This window comes from Chiloscyllium plagiosum, unplaced genomic scaffold (genome assembly GCF_037043375.1).
Source record: "Chiloscyllium plagiosum isolate Xiang-an unplaced genomic scaffold, Cpla_swu_hap1 HiC_scaffold_30, whole genome shotgun sequence".
Classification (NCBI taxonomy): domain Eukaryota; kingdom Metazoa; phylum Chordata; class Chondrichthyes; order Orectolobiformes; family Hemiscylliidae; genus Chiloscyllium; species Chiloscyllium plagiosum.
Window position 1 is genome coordinate 60,312,688 of NW_028270168.1, and position 11,909 is coordinate 60,324,596.

General features: G+C 49.6%; 1 pseudogene; it reads right to left on the bottom strand.

Moving 5' to 3' along the window:
• Window positions 1–2,260: 2,260 nt before the first annotated feature.
• LOC148142226 (U2 spliceosomal RNA) lies at window positions 2,261–2,435 on the bottom strand (annotated as a pseudogene).
• Window positions 2,436–11,909: the final 9,474 nt, after the last annotated feature.

The window sequence follows — 11,909 nt, forward strand, 5'->3', positions numbered from 1 at the left end:
GAGGTGTTGTTGTTACAGATACTGGCGATAGCTGCCGACGCCCCGGTCGCTCCCTTACTGAACGGCAAACCGGTAAGAATGGAGGTGGACACCGGTTTCATTGATACGGCTGAGTCACGTTGCGCTGCAACCTTCAGAAACTGAGCGAGGAACACACACAGGTGCTTTCACGGTGGGAACGTTCAGTTATACGGTCAGTCTGAAGACACAGCCTGCGCGTCAACAAAGGAAATCTTAGAGCTTTATGGGCAAGAATGTGGTTGGACAGAATCAAACTCAACTGGGCCGAAGGCAATCACTTGTCAAGATTCTGAGAGTGACTGATCAAGAATTCTAAAGAAGCACGCTATTGTTTTCAATGGGATAGAGAAGCAGGACGCCGGGAGCCTTTGATAAGGTTCCACGTGGTAGGCTGTTGGAGAAAATGCAGAGGCATGGAACTGAGGGTGATTTAGCAGCTTGGCTTAGAAACTGGCTTTCTGAAAGAAGGCAGCGGGTGGTGGTTGATGGAAAATATTCAGCCTGGAGTCCGGTTACTAGTGGTGTGCCACAAGGGTCTGTTTTGGGACCACTGCTGTTTGTCATTTTTATAAATGACTTAGATGCAGGCATAACATAGGTGGATGGATTAGTAAATTTGCAGACGACGCTAAAGTCGGTGGAGTGGTGGTCAGTGTGGAAGAATGTTACAGGTTGCAGGGGGACTTGGATAAACTGCAGAATTGGGCTGAGAGGTGGCAAATGGAGTTCAATGCAGCTAAATGTGAGGTGATGCACTTTGGGAAGAATAACAGGAAGGCAGAGTACTGGGTCGATGGAAAGATTCTTGGTAGTGTGGATGTGCAGAGGGATCTTGGAGTCCCATGTACATAGATCCCTGAAAGTTGCCACCCAAGTGGATAGTGCTGTTAAGAAGGCTGTTAGGTTTCATTCGTAGAGGGATTGAGTGCCGGAGCCGCAATATCATGCTGCAACAGTTCACCTGCTGCTGTGTGCTAGGCGGTTTCCTTTCCCTTTGCTCAACGACCTATTTGCTGAACTAGCCGGAGGTCAGCTTTTCAGTAAAACTGAGCCCGGTAAACCCTACCTCCAGATGAGTGTAGATCCTGAGTTTAAATGAATGAGACACAATCTTATTGAAACATATTGGATTCTTACGTGGCTCGACAGGGTAAATGCTGAGAGGACATTTTCCCTCATGGGAGTGTCTAGAACTGAACAGAATAAAGAGGCACCAATTTAAGAGTGAGATCAGGAGAAACGTCTTCTCTCAGAGGGTTGTGAGTCTTTGGAATTTGTTGTCACAGACAGCTGGCACACGCTGCTTGTGTGAGACTGACTTTGCTGCCTCAGCCAGAACTGGCAGCATTCTAAGTGCAAAAGAAGGCAAGGGGGTGTTGTGCCAGTCCCTGCGTACACAGCCCAGGTGCCGGATAATCTGCAGTGCTCCTACCTGCCTTATTATCTTTCCAGGCCAGTTCCGGTCAGCAAACATTGGTTTGTTTGTTCTACGTTTTCTCACGTGCTGTTGTCGAGTTAGTGCTGTCTCTTTGCTTTTCCCAGTGAGAATTGACTCTCTGAGTAACCTGCCTCTGACTCAGTCATTCGTGATAGCACACACGATTCTGTCGCGGCTCCGTGAATCGGAAAATGGCTGAAACTCACAGTCCTTTGCCTCGTTTTTCCGGTCAGTCACATACGTACCTATCGATTCCGCCTGCCCTTGCAGTCTGATGAAAAGCATGTGCCTTAAATACGTCCCGATGATTTTTGTCCTAGCTCACAGTGTTCTCGAAATCTCTCTTTCAAGTCATCAAAATCAAAACGACTGAACCCCGAGATAGCTTCATCCCCAGCAGCATGCAGCAACGTAGCACAGTTGACCTTCTCTTGTTTTTCTGAAATGTCGCTCGCGAGTATGAAAAGCTGGTGGGCAGCTACGGTTGCTGCGACTCCCAAATTCTGACACCATGTGGTGTGATCGGGGCCCGGCGTTGGCGGGAAGGTGCAGCACGCAGCAGGGGTCCGAGGGGATGACATTGAGAGCAAGTGTCAAGGTGCGCAAGAGACAGAGATGGCGAGAGAAGGATAGGGAGCGGGAGCTGAGCAGCCACCTTAGAACAGACGAGTTTGAATCGACTCACGCCCGGTTGGATGTGAGGTGTGAGAAATGAAGCACTTGGTACTCAAACCCATCCAGCAGACACAAAGCACCGAAAGCCTGAGTTATAAACATGAAGCTGTTTTTAGATTTATAGATGAGGGGTGCACCGTTCCCGGAGGTACTGCAATACCAGGTCGATGCGTGGAGTGGACGGAGCAAGCCCCTATTCCATCTCCCTGCTCCAAAAATCAATTTAATATATGGTCCCCAGATAAGGGACGTATCAGATATTAAACTGATAAGAACAGATTTTTTTTTTATTTCAAAATATACTTTATTCATATAAATAAATCTTTGGTACTTGTACAATTTGTCATATCGTTCATACATATATACATTCCATGTCGTAAAGAACAGATTGAATTGCTCAAATTTACAGTTATCCTAAATACAGTTCCCTTCATTAACCATCCAGTCTCTTATTATTTAGCTGTGGCTTCAGCGGAACCCACCTACTGAGTGGGTGCCCTGTTATATGAGAGCAAAGGAAAACTTCTTTAACCCCCAGTTTATGGGGTTACCCTTGTCCATTTGACTGTCCTGTCTCTGGGGTAGCTATCTGCATCCCCATGGTGTGCACGAACTGCTGGACCTTCTCTGGGCTGAGGTAGCTATCCAGGCCCTCACTGGGGTCATTTACCTGCTCTGGTGTCATTGAGCCAAGGCAAGGGTCCGCACCGTCCAGTTCTGTGTCTGACAATGGGACTGTCAGAGGATCGCAGCTCTCAGTTACCTGTAGTTGTGGGACAGTGGGTACCCCCTGGTTCTCACTGGGTGGAGGGTGGACTTCAGGGGGTCCGTTGTTTCCTGGCTGGGAGGAAATGCCCTCCTCTTTATCTACGGCGCTCTGTCTCTTCTTCTGGTGGTGATGATGTTCTTTGTGCCCGTCTTCCCCATCTGAAGTGCTGGCTGTCCCTCCCTCGTGCAGCTGTCTTTTCCCCCTTTGCTGGGAGGCTTTGTGGGCGTGGCCGGACTTTCTCTTCCTGTTTATAACCGGTATCCACTCCTCTGCCTGCTCGATTACCTCCTCCTCCTCCTCCATTGCTTCCATCTGCCCAGCGAGAGCTAGGATTAGCTGCTGTGTCTCTCCACTGGCTGCCCCCTCCTCCACTCCAGCCTGTTCTTCTTTCTGGGTGCCACCAGACTCTGTTTCCCTGCTGTCTAGGTGGACGTTACTGGTCTTTGGGGGTCCACGGCTCGCCTTGCCACCTCCAGCCATCTGTGCGTAAGTGGGGCCCCCCCGTCTTGGGCAGGTCTTGTACACGTGGCCCGCCTCTCCGCACAGGTTGCAGCTCCTTTCTTCCTGACAGTCCTTAGTCAGGTGACCCTCCTGTTTGCAGTTCCTGCAGATGGTCACTTTGCAATCCGCCAGCACATGTCCCGACTTCCCGCAGGCTCGGCACACTTTTGGCTGCCCTGCATATGTCAGGTAGCCTCTGTTCCCTCCAATTGCGAAGCTCGAGGGTGGGTGAAGAATGTTCCCATTGCCATCGACCCTCAGAGTCACTCTGACCTGCCGCTTACTGGTCCAGATCCCAAAGGGGTCGATCACGTCGGTGGCTTCTCCCTCAACTTGGACGTACCTTCCCAGGAAGGTCAGGACATCAGCCGCTGGAACATAGGGGTTGTACATATGGATTGTAACAACCCGACTCCTCTGTGCAGGAAGCACACACAATGGGATCGCCGACAAGATGGAAAACAGCGGCTCCCCTTCCTTCTCCTTGAAGACCTTCAGGAGCTGTTCGCACTGCTTCACACTCCTGAAGGTCACATCAAAGTAGCCTGCCCCAGGGAAATCCTGCAGGCAGTACACGTCTGCTGCAGCGAACCCACAGCATCCTAGCAATACCTTCTTAATAAACAGGATGCGATCCATCGGTGTACGGCCCTCCACCTGCTTGACAGACACCCGGACGGTGTTTCGAACCCCCTGCCCAGGGCTGCGCGCAGCTGTTGAGGCCATAGCTCGGAGGTTGGCTGGTCCCTGAATTGGCGTTAGGCCGAAGCCAGCATGAAGATCCACCAATAGCAGGTCAGCACAACCAAACGATCCTCCAACGTCCAATCACGATCCAGCGATGATCTCCACTAGCTCTGATGACTCACAACTCGACCCACGTCCTGATAAGAACAGACACTTGATCTTAGCCAAAAGGCCGAGAAGCGATAACTACAATACCGCGGACTGCCTCAAGTCCCATTTGTCCTCCATGTTTTCAATCAGCTTGATTCTGTTCAAAGACTTGTAGATCACTGCTGACAGTTTCCCTGTCGCCGTAGTCCTCCCAGGATTTCTAACGAGAGCAGCAGGTCCGTTTACAGCAGTTGCTTTTTTTCCCCTGTCAGTGAACCACTGTCTCATGGTCATGTAGAGATCGTCAGTATCTCACCAATCAAGTGGGTCAGGGCTAAGCTTACGTGACTTCTCACGTGACCAGCACAGCGTTTTTGAGGAGGCGGTAACCAACTGCAGAACTGCACGCATTGAATGATACATTCAGCCTGTCATGTCTGCATCAGCTCTCTGCACGAGCAACTTCCCCAGTCCCACTCGCCCTGCAGCAAATATTCTCTCTTCAGATAAGTATCCGACCCTCCGACCAAAGTCACCATTGAATCTGCCTCCAGCACCCTCTCTCTCAGGCAGTGCACTGCATATTCTCACCACTCGCTGAAGATGCTTGGGCCTAGGACGCTACCTCGATGAAACGTGACACGTAGAGAAGAAAGCAATAGATTCAGCCGAGCCCTCCATGTCTTTGATGTGTGTGGATGTGCCTGCAGTTAGAACATTGCACAGTACAGGCCCTTCGGCCCACGATGTCGTGCCGAGCAGTTTTCTTAATCTAAGATCAACCTAACCTACACACCCCTCAATTTACTGCCGTCCAGCGTGTGCTCGCCGAGCAGTAGCTTAAATGTCCCTGACAGTTTGTGGGAGATTAGAAATGCAGTTAGAGATGTTGTTTTTGCAGATGGGTGACGGGGTGTTGTGGGGGGAGGGGAAGGGGAACATTACACAAACGGTCGCGGGATTCTTGCAGCATACCTAAGGCTAAGATTTTAACGAATATAGAGGTTTTTGTTTAAGAAATAGTTGTAAACTAAGAAATAACTTTAAAGTGTTGTAGCTGACCACAAAAGTAGCAGTAGGGGCATTTCACAATAAGCTTATAGTATGAGAAGGGGAACTGGATAAAATAGCAGACAGGCTGTAACAGACAAGGACAAGGACAGCAGGGTAGTCAGATAAGGAAAATTAGAGAAAAACGAGTGAGGTAATCGGCTTATGATAGGATGGGAAAAGGGAGGCGTGATTCCGCAACTTGCAAACTGAATAAGAATGCTTACATGTTTTGTTTTCGCGCGCTTTTGCTAGCCTGATTGCTTGAGCAAAACGCCTGTTCTTGCAAGGCCGTAAAGAATTAAATGTTCTTGTTTCCAAGGCTTTGTCTCAGGCTGAATTGTGAGTGAGTTTTGTTTCTCACAGTTGCCGAAGGGCCTGTTGTTGCGCTGCTCTGTTCGACGTTCTAAAAATCTCAGCTGTTACCAATGTGAAAAATCCCTGCCTCCCCACAAGGCAAATGATTGGAGCAGGTTCGAATTCTGACCGAAAAATCTCACTGTCAGGAAATCTCGGCTCGCTCACCTTTACGAACAGTACCTCTTACAGACTAATCCATCTTGTCTTGGAAAGTGTGAACTCCCATCCCCCAACCCACCTCGTGCAAATGAATAGCACGACGGGGCGGGGATGTGAAGATCAATTTACAGCAAATCAGCCTTTATTGGTTCGGCTCCAAACATTCCAATTCGGTCTGCTTCCTTAGAATTGCAAATCAAGATTCAAGAGTGCTAATTGCAGCGCTAACAGCAAGCTAATGGTTTGATAGTGGCTGTGCAATCAAAAAGCAAGGTCTAAAATGCAAAATAAAGCAAAACACCCAGTAAGCAAAACCTCAGCATCTGTGGGGAAAAAGCAGAATTAACGCTTTTTCGAGTCCAGTGACCCTTCTCCCGAAGGGTGCAGCGAGTTCTGTTTTCGTCTAGACATTACAACCTGCAGCACCACGCGTGGAGTCAGTGATCAACTGCACCTTCACTCTATTGGTAGCCACTGAGCACGTACATCGATGCTTGCATCAGGACGAGACGAAACCTGAACCAAACGGACGGAGGCTCCGAAGCTCTCTGCCACCCTCTCACCTTCAATGCGCACTTGGATCCATCCGGCTGCTCCGCATCAGGAAGCATCAATGGGGCGGCCTCAATCAACAGATGGGAATCAGAAAGCTTCCCCACACAGTCACACAGTACAGAAGAGGCCCTTTGGCCCTCCGAGTCCGCACTGACAAAGCTACTCTAAGTCTGCTCTAGTCCCACTTTCCAGCACTTGGTCCGTAGCCAGGAAAGGTTATGACATTTCCAGTGCTCATCCAAGTAGTTTTTCAAGGTTTTGAGGTTCCCCGCCTCGCTACCCTCCCAAGCAGTGCATTCCAGACCGCCGCCACCCTCTGGGAAACAACTGCTTTCTGTCATGACCGCAAGACCACGGAAGGTCTGACGGCCCATAAGACGTAGGAGCAGAATCGGGCCATTCGGCCCACGCTCCGCCATTCGGTCGTGGCTCACAGGTTTCTCAACCCCGATTCTCCTGCCCTCTCCCCACAACCCTTGATCCCCTTATAATCAAGAACCTCTCTATCTCTGTCTTAAATGCAACCTCATCTCAGCCTGAAGGGACGACCCTTCACCCTGAGGCTGTACTTCCAGGTCCTCGTCTCGCCTACTAGTGGGATCATCGGGTTCAATTCCCGCCTCAGGCGACTGACTGTGTGGAGTTTGCACGTTCTCCCCGTGCCTGCGTGGGTTTCCTCCGGGTGCTCCGGTTTCCTCCCACAGTCCAAAGATGTGCAGGTCAGGTGAATTGGCCATGCTAAATTGCCCGTAGTGTTAGGTAAGGGGCAAATGTAGGGGTATGGGTGGGTTGCGCTTCGGCGGGTCGGTGTGGACTTGTTGGGTCGAAGGGCCTGTTTCCACACTGTAATGTAATGTAATCTAATCTAATCTTCTTCACATCCACTCTGACCAGGCCTCCCAGTAGCCTGTAAGGTTCAGTCAGATCCCGCCTTACCTTTCGAAACACCATCGGGTATAGACCCAGAGACCTCGTGTGACAAACCCTTCAGCCCCAGGGGGAACACGCTTGTAAACCTTCTCTAGACTCCCTCCAACACCAGCGCATCCCTTCCTTTGGTACAGGGCACAAAACTGCTCCCGATATTCCACCTGTGGTCAGACCAGAGTCTGATGCAGCCTCAGCAGCACGTCTCTGCTCCTTTTTTCTCGCCCGCTTGAAATGAATGCCGACACTGCATTTGCCTTCCGAACCATCGGATGAACCTGCATGTTAATCATGAAACAACCTGGAACTAAGACTCCCAAGACCCTCAGCGCTTCAGATTTGCAAAGCCTTTCCCTCGTTCAGAAAATCGTCTACCCGATTGTTCTTGCTACCAAAGTGCAAAACCGCACACTTGGTCACTTCTTTCCCCACTCGCCCTTCATCTCCACGCCCTTCTGCAGCCTGCCCGTTTCCTCAAAACTACCTGTCCCTCTCGCTATCTTTGTGCCATCTGCAAACTCAGCAAAAATGCCCGCCGTGGCCCTCATTATCGTCGACACCCCAATAAGGTCCCTGTCACAGCCCCGTCTACAAGGTATTTGCAGAAATTCACCAAAGTTATACACGTGGCCGGAGACTTTGGCACGTCGGGTCGATAACACAGGGCCCAGCGAGCCTGTGCCGATTCCTACTCCTTGTTTGGACGTGCTACTTGTTGCCCAGACGTGGTTTCAGTCCCGCCGTTCCGCCTCCCGTTCACGTGTCTAACAAGGTGAGCCTTAAACATAGAACATAGAAGAATACAGCGCAGTACAGGCCCTTCGGCCCTCGATGTTGCGCCGATCCAAGCCCACCTAACCTACACTAGCCCACTATCCTCCATATGCCTATCCAATGCCTGCTTAAATGCCCATAATGAGGGAGAGTCCACCACTGCTACTGGCAGGGCATTCCATGAACTCACGACTCGCTGAGTAAAGAACCTACCCCTAACATCTGTCCTATACCTACCCCCCCTTAATTTAAAGCTATGCCCCCTTGGAAAAAGATTCTCACTGTCGACCCTATCTAAACCCCTAATCATCTTGTACACCTCTATCAAGTCACCCCTAAACCTTCTTTTCTCCAATGAAAACAACCCCAAGTGCCTCAGCCTTTCCTCATATGATCTTTCTACCATACCAGGCAACATCCTGGTAAACCTCCTCTGCACCCGTTCCAGTGCCTCCACATCCTTCCTATAGTATGGCGACCAAAACTGCACACAATACTCCAGATGCGGACGCACCAGAGTCTTATACAACTGCAACATGACCTCAGTACTCCGGAACTCAATTCCTCTACCAATAAAAGCCAGTACGCCATATGCCTTCTTCACCGCACTATTTACCTGGGTGGCAACTTTCAAAGATCTGTGTACATGGACACCAAGATCCCTCTGCTCATCCACACTACCAAGTATCCGTCCATTAGCCCAGTACCCCATCTTTTTATTACTCTTACCAAAGTGAATCACCTCACACTTAGCTACATTGAACGCCATTTGCCACCTTTCTGCCCAGTTCTGCAGCTTATCTATATCCCGCTGTAACCTGCCACATCCTTCCTCACTGTCTACAACTCCTCCGACTTTCGTATCATCCGCAAACTTGCTCACCCAACCTTCTAACCCCTCCTCCAGGTCATTTATAAAAATGACAAACAGCAATGGTCCCAAAACAGATCCTTGCGGAACACCGCTAGTGACGGCACTCCAAGATGAACCTTTGCCATCAACTACTACCCTCTGTCTTCTTCCAGCCAGCCAACTCCTAATCCAAACCTCCAACTCACCCTCAATGCCATACCTCCGTGTTTTTTGCAGTAGTCCACCATGAGGAACCTTATCAAACGCCTTACTAAAATCCATATACACCACATCTACCGCTTTCCCCTCGTTCACCTCCTTAGTCACCTTCTCAAAGAATTCAATAAGGTTTGTGAGGCACGACCTGCCCTTCACAAAACCATGCTGACTATCCTTGATCACATTATTCCTATCCAGATGTTCATAAATCCTATCCCTTAGAATTCTCTCTAAGATTTTGCCCACAACAGAAGTGAGACTCACCAGCCAATAGTTACTAGGGTTATCCCTACTCCCCTTCTTGAACAAGGGAACCACATTTGCTAGCCTCCAATCTTCTGGCACTACTCCTGTAGACAACGAGGACATAAAAATCAAGGCCAATGGCTCTGCAATCTCCTCCCTTGCTTCCCGGAGAATCCTAGGATAAATGCCATCAGGCCCAGGGGACCTATCTATTTTCACCCTTTCCAGAATTTCCAACACCTCTTCTCTACATACCTCAAAGCCATCCATTCTACTTAATTGTGACTCAGTACTCACATTGACAACAATGTCCTGTTCCTGATTGAATACTGACGAAAAGTATTCATTCAATGTCTCCCCAATCTCTTCAGCCTCCACACGCAACTTCCCACTACTATCCTTGACTGGACCTATTCCTACCCTAGTCATTCTTTTATTCCTGACATACCTATAGAAAGCCTTAGGGTTTTCCCTAATCCTACCAACTAAGGCCCTTTCATGTCCCCTCCTTGCTGCTCTTAGCTCTCTCTTCAGGTCCTTCCTGGCTACCGTATAACTCTCAATCGCCCCAATTGAACCTTCACGCCTCATCTTTACATAGGCCGCCCTCTTCCATTTAACAAGGGATTCCAATTCCTTATTAAACCACGGCTCCCTCACACGACCCTTTCCTCCCTGCCTGACGGGTACATACTTATCAAGGACACTCAATAGTTGCTCCTTGAACAAGCTCCACATATCAGTTACGCCCTTGTCTTGAAGCTTACTTTTCCAAGCCACACATCCTAAGTCATGCCTCACCGCATCATAATTTCCCTGCCCCCAGCTATAACTCTTGCCCTGTAGTGCACACTTATCCCTCTCCATCGCTAGAGTAAAAGTCACCGAATTGTGGTCACTGTCCCCAAAGTGCTCACCTACCTCTAATTCTAACACCTGGCCTGGTTCGTTACCCAGAACCAAATCCAGTATGGCCTCACCTCTTGTTGGCCTATCTACATATTGTGTCAGGAAACCCTCCTGCACACATTGGACAAACACTGACCCATCTAACGAACTTGAGCTATAGCTTTCCCAATCAATATCAGGAAAGTTAAAGTCCCCCATAACAACCACCCTATTACTTTCACTCTTCTCTTGAATCATCCTCGCAATCCTTTCTTCTACGTTTCTAGGACTATTAGGAGGCCTGTAAAAAATTACTAACAGGGTGAGCTCACCTTTCCTATTCCTAACCTCAGCCCAAACTACCTCAGACGGCGAGTCTTCATCCATCGTCCTTTCCACAGCTGTAATACTATCTTTGACAAGCAATGCCACACCTCCCCCTCTTTTACCCCCACCTCTGACCCTACTAAAACATTTAAACCCTGGAACCTGCAACAGCCAATCCTGTCCCTGTTCTACCCATGTCTCCGTAATAGCCACAACATCGAAGTCCCAGGTACCAACCCACGCTGCAAGTTCCTAATGTACCAACCCACGTTCCTAATGTGCCTGCTTCCAGCGCTTCGACTGGCAACGCGTTCCAGGCACCCACCATCCTCTGTGTGAAAACCTTTCCCCGCACTTTTCCCTTCTCACTTTCCCCCTCTCACCGTGAACCTGTACCCACTGACTCGCCACCCCACCCTTTCGATGCCTCTCAGTATGCTGTCGACCACTATCAGGTCGCCCCTCAGCTTCCGTCTTTGCAGTGACGACAATCCAAGTTTATTCAACCTCTCCTCACAGCAGAAGCGCTCCAGGGCAGGCAACGTGCTGGTAAACCTTCTCTGCACCCTCTCCAAAGCATCCACGTCCTTCTGGTAGTGTGCCGAACAGCATTGCGCGCGATATCCCAATTGTAGCCTAACTGGAGTTTTGTACAGCTCTTTGTACAGATCATTTATTTACACGTCACAAACAACAAAGGTCCTAGCACTGAGCCCTGCGGGACGCCACTAGTTACTGATCTCCTTTCCGAAAAATGCGCCCCGAGTCGGTTTTGTATCCAGCTAGCCGACTCACCTCAGATCCCACGAGACTCTACCTTTTGTAGCAGCCTGCCGTAAGATGTGAAGCGATCCAGAAGAGATTACTGACGCAAAGGTGACTACACTTAAATGAAAGTGCTGGGAATGGCAACCGTGATGGAACTCGCAGCCAAGGAAGGTCAACACCTCACAAAATGGTGGCTGAGAGTTCACAAAATGGTGGCCCAGGGACAAGCACCAACGCAGACACAAAACTGCCACTGCTGTGGAAACACATGTCAGGCAGCAGCAAATTGCTGCTGGAAAGAAGCTGTGTGCAGAAACTGCAGCATTAAAAAAGAATATATTAAGTGGGTGCGCTCGGGGGAGAAAGTACCAATAACCTGCAGCGAAAGTACAGGAAGAAATCCTAAATGGTACAAAAAGGGCAAGAAGACAAAAGCCCAGGCGCACAAACCAATGAGGTGTTGTTGTTACAGATACTGGCGATAGCTGCCGACGCCCCGGTCGCTCCCTTACTGAACGGCAAACCGGTAAGAATGGAGGTGG